The 2,818-nt window shown below is 43.2% G+C and overlaps 1 pseudogene; it reads left to right on the top strand.

The window, feature by feature from the left end:
- The first annotated feature begins 1,367 nt into the window (after positions 1-1,367).
- LOC128594762 (adenylosuccinate synthetase isozyme 2-like) lies at positions 1,368-2,400 on the top strand (annotated as a pseudogene).
- The last annotated feature ends 418 nt before the right edge of the window (positions 2,401-2,818 follow it).

Here is a 2,818-nt window from a genome sequence, read left to right as displayed (position 1 = left end):
CAAGGCAGGTACTTCCATCCCCTGGAAGGACACTGCCCAGGTGTGATACAGCTGACAGAGCCAAAAGCAGTCCTGGCATGAGCCAGGAAGGAGGGCATGGGCATCCTACAACTACTAGCCCCCTACTCAGCCATGGGAAGGGAGGGCACAGAGGCCAGATTCACCATCCAGCAGGGAGACTCTTAGAGCCCAGCATTACCAACACCCCTTGCAGCACCCAACTGGGTCACCTGGCCTAGTTTGCACACTTCCAGCTCCTTGCTCCCAGGGCACCCTGCTCTGTCCCCAGCAAGAAGGGCCCGCTGAAGCCATCTCACCAGCCACCACTTTACAGATAGGGAAATGTAAGCCCAGAGACAAGGAGAGCCTGGACTAAGGCAGAAAAGAAAAAGCAGCAAAGCTGTGATAGGACCTTGCCCTTACCCTTGTCTTGAAAATCTTGCAAAGTCAGAGCCTTCATCCCTATGTTGAACTCCACCAAGCCTGCCAGCTCCCTCAGCCCCAGGACAGGAATCCGGAAATCTCATCCATACTTAACCCCAGAACACCCCCTATCCAGAGGAAACCAGCTCAATGCCCTCATTTTCCAGATGAAGAAACTGAGGCAAAGAGGGGATGAGTCAAATGACATACTGAAATGAGACATGAAGTGGAATACAAGCTTGAGATGTATGACTCCTGGTCCTAAACCCTTGCAAGGTAACCCGGAGTGCCCAAGGTGGCTCGGGCCAGAGGAGCTTGTTGTGGAGATGATAAACTAGCCAGGAGCACATGGTGTCATCTCCCACTCAGACACTGCCATCCCAGGCCTACATATTCACCCATAATGTGGTATCCTGAATGAGTTGCTGGAACAGAGAAAGGACATTAGGTAAAAGCTAAGGATACCTGAGTAAATAATGGACACAAGTTAATAAGGTGTCAATATTAGGTCATTGCTGGGTGTGGTGGCTAACGCCTGTAATCCCAGCACTGTGGGAGGCTGAGGAGGGAGAATTGCTTGAGTTCAGGAGTTTGAGACTTGTCTGAGCAAGAGTGAGACTCTGACTCCTAAAAAATTGGAAAAGCCAGGCCATGGGGAGTGCCTGTAATCGCAGTGGCTTCCAGAGGCTGAGGCAGCGGGATGCCCACAGCCCAAGTCTGAGGTTGCAGCCAGCTATGACACCATTGCACTCTGCTCAGGGCATAGGATGGGACTCTGTCTTAACAACAGCAACAACAACAACAAAAATTAGGTCATTAATGGTAATAAATGCACCATGCTATTATAAGATATCAAAATAAAGGAAAATAACTTCCTATACTATCTTCATAAATTTTCTGTAAATCTAAAACTGTTCTTAAAAATGAAGTTTATTTAAGACATTGAAAGTGATTTACAGAAATTCAAAGGTCATATGGAAAGAATTAAACTAATGATGAGAGATGGAGCTATTCTTCTCTTTATTTCCTATAGGAGGCCCTACATAGACCACCAAAGAAAATCTTGGTAGAAGGGGCCAATGCAGCATTATTAAATATTGATTTTGGTTAAACCTATAATCCTAGCACTCTGGGAGGCCACGGGGTGGACTGTCTGAGCTCACAGGTTCAAGACCAGCCTGAGGCAGCACAAGACCTCGCTGCTAAAAATAGCTAAATGTTGTGGCGGGCACCTGTAGTCCCAACTACTCAGGAGGCTGAGACAAGACAATAGCTTGAGCACAAAAGTTTGAGGTTGCTGTGAGCCGTGATGCCACAGCACTCTACCCAGGGTGACAGAGTAAGACTATCTCAAATAAATAAATAAATATTACTTTTGGGACTTATCCTTTTGTAATCGCTTCAAACTGTACTGTTAGAAGTGTTTGTATTAGCTTAGGTATGCCCCCTCAAAATGTTGGGAAAGTGTATGGAGTTGTCAAAGCTTACAAAACTAGAGTTGGTATTGGTGCCTTTTCTACAGAGCAAGAAAATGAAATTGGAGAATTATTACAAACAAGGGGTAGAGAGTTTGGTGTACCTACTGGAAGGAAAAGAAGATGTGGCTGGTTGGACCTCGTTTTGCTCAAATGTGCTCATATAATCAATGGATTTACTGCGTTGGCACATATCAAGTTGGATATTTTGGACATGTTTATAGAATTCAAAGTTGCAGTTGCTTACAAGTTAGATGGTGAAATCATACCTCATTTCCCAGCAAACCAAGAAGTCTTAAATAAAGTTGAAGTTCAATGTAAGACTCTGCCAGGATGGAACACAGATATATCAAATGCAACAATGTTTAAAGAACTACCTGTTAATACACAAAATTATGTCTGATTTATTGAAGATGAGCTTCAAATTCCAGTTAAATGCATTGGTGTGGGTAAATCCAGAGAGTCTATGATTCAACTTTTTAAAAGATTGCTAGTAACATAAGACACACTACTTCAAAGAAAAGGAAAAGACTTCCTCAAATATTTCATTTATGACCTGCAAATTCAAAAATAAAAACATATTTTAGGGCGGCACCTGTGGCTCAAAGGGGTAGGGGTGCCGGCCCCATATGCCGGAGATGGCAGGTTCAAACCCAGCCCCAGACAAAAACTGCAAAAAAAAATAATAATAATAAATAAATAAAAACGTATTTTGAATCAGACAAAAGCTTGATAACTAGGATCTACAGAGAACTCAAATTAATCAACAAAAAAGACCCAACAATCCCATGTATCACTGGGCAAGAAACATGAATAGAACCTTCTCTAAAGAAGACAGATGAATGGCTAACAAACATACGAGAAAATGTTGATCATCCCAAATTATCAGAGAAATGCAAATCACAACCACCCTGAGTTAT

Source organism: Nycticebus coucang, chromosome 9 (genome assembly GCF_027406575.1).
Source record: "Nycticebus coucang isolate mNycCou1 chromosome 9, mNycCou1.pri, whole genome shotgun sequence".
In the NCBI taxonomy this organism is placed as follows: domain Eukaryota; kingdom Metazoa; phylum Chordata; class Mammalia; order Primates; family Lorisidae; genus Nycticebus; species Nycticebus coucang.
Note: the sequence above shows the minus strand (reverse complement) of the source record. Positions and strands in the feature narration are given on the sequence as shown.